Below are 1667 nucleotides of genomic sequence, written 5' to 3'. Positions count from 1 at the left end.
CCAGTGCCCACAGGCGCTGCCTCCACGCAGGGTTGGGCTCAGCTGCCCAAACTTGGTAGTTTCTTTGTTCCAGGAGCCGGAGGGCGGCTCCTCTTGCATCGCGGCACGAGCAGTTCCTGCCTGGGAAGGGTGACAGCTGGCAGCAGATCTGGCCGAAGGGGGCTGGGTGTTGGGAGGGGGTAAAGGGTGCGGGGTGGGGCGGGGTCTCCAGGCGGCATGGTGGGTTCAGGGGCACAGCTGTCAGAGGGTATGGGCTGGGCACGGGTGCCTGGGATCATCCCAGTGCCCTGCTCCACCTGCAGCCCGTGGGCATGGGGATGCTTGCAGCTGGGAATGCCTGTGGGCTAGTGATCTGCTGGGGGGGGGCATGCCCCATGTCTGCAGCCTCCAGGCCGGGACGGGTGCATCCAGCTACCTCTCTCCCCCACTCCCACCACAACCGCGGCTGCTGGGCGCCCGGCCTGCGAGGTGCCCGGTGCTCTGGACACGCCCCTGCCATCGTGCGCCGATCCGGCAGACACGGGAGCCTCCGTTGTCACTCCCCTCTTGTGCCCAGGCTTAGCTGGGCCGCAGCCCAGGAGAAAGGGAGCTGCCGGTCTCTCCCTGGTGCGTGGCACTGGGCAGGGTCTGCTGCATCCCACTCCCCAGCTCATCTGCTTCCCAGGGGGGTGGGGAGCGGGCACCTTGGCTCCCCCACATCCCATTGCACCAGCCTGGGTGCAAGGGCCCTGCCCGGCAGCATGTCCGCCCCATGGGCTCTGCCCCCTTCCCCGGGGGAACTGGCTGGCAGTCTGCGTGAGTCAGTCGGGAGGTCGGGGGACCAGTTCCCTCTGCCTGCTGGTTTGGGGAAGTGGTGGGAGTGGTAGGGAAAAGCCAGCTGAATCGTGTCTGGGTATAAATAGCTCGGACAGTCGTACAAGCCCCCACCCCCCCCTGAGCTCTTGGGCTGTGTCCACACCCCCAAGCTACCAAGGCTTGAAGCCCTTGCGGGGGCTGGGAGGCCTCAGCCCTCTGCCCCCCCGACTGCCAGGGTGCAGGCACGGGCCAGGCTGGGTCATCCTGTGCCTGCAAGAAACAGGTCCCTGAGGCTGGTGACCACATAGGCCTCGCCCCCCAGGGCACCGTTTGCGTCCCGGTGTTGGGGGCGAGGGGGTGCTGTGCGCCGGACAGTACCACGTGTGGACACGCAGCTTCCTGTTCCCTCTGCTGGGGTCTCCTCCTGCCGCGGAGAGGAGTCTTGTGCCGGGAGCGCTGGCGGGGCTGGGCATTACTGCACCACGGCTCTGAGCCCTGGGTGGCTCTGGCATGGGGTCTCTGTTGCTGGTGCGCCCTGAGCCCAGCCGGGCTGTGTTGCAGGGAGCCAAGCGGGATCTCCCCACCTGCGTTGCGCCCGGAGTCGGGCAGGGTGCCACCTCGGGCAACTGACCGAGGGCAAACCTCTGTTTGCTCCCTCCTTGGACCCCAGTCCCCCGCTTAGTGCCGGGCTGATGCCCCCAGCGGTGCCAGGAGCCACAGACACAGGCAGAGCCACGCATGGGAAGCCTCGTGGCGCTTCTCGTGACATCGTCTGCCGTGCGGCCCCGTGCCGCCATGCACCTGCTCCCCCAGGGGGGACTGGGCAGAAGCCCAGTTTGAAGGGCACAGCCTGGCTGTCCCACAGGCAGCAC

The 1667-nt window shown here is 67.7% G+C and overlaps 1 protein-coding gene across 2 annotated transcripts in view; it reads left to right on the top strand.

Moving 5' to 3' along the window:
- ABR (active BCR-related) overlaps nucleotides 1–1667 on the top strand; it is a 45798-nt gene that overhangs the window by 23211 nt on the left and 20920 nt on the right. The window lies entirely within an intron of this gene.

Source organism: Gavialis gangeticus, unplaced genomic scaffold (genome assembly GCF_001723915.1).
Source record: "Gavialis gangeticus isolate Ggan-Ray unplaced genomic scaffold, GavGan_comp1, whole genome shotgun sequence".
Taxonomy (NCBI): Eukaryota; Metazoa; Chordata; order Crocodylia; family Gavialidae; genus Gavialis; species Gavialis gangeticus.
The sequence above is the reverse complement of the archived record's forward strand: the minus strand, read 5'-3'. Positions and strand labels throughout refer to the sequence as shown.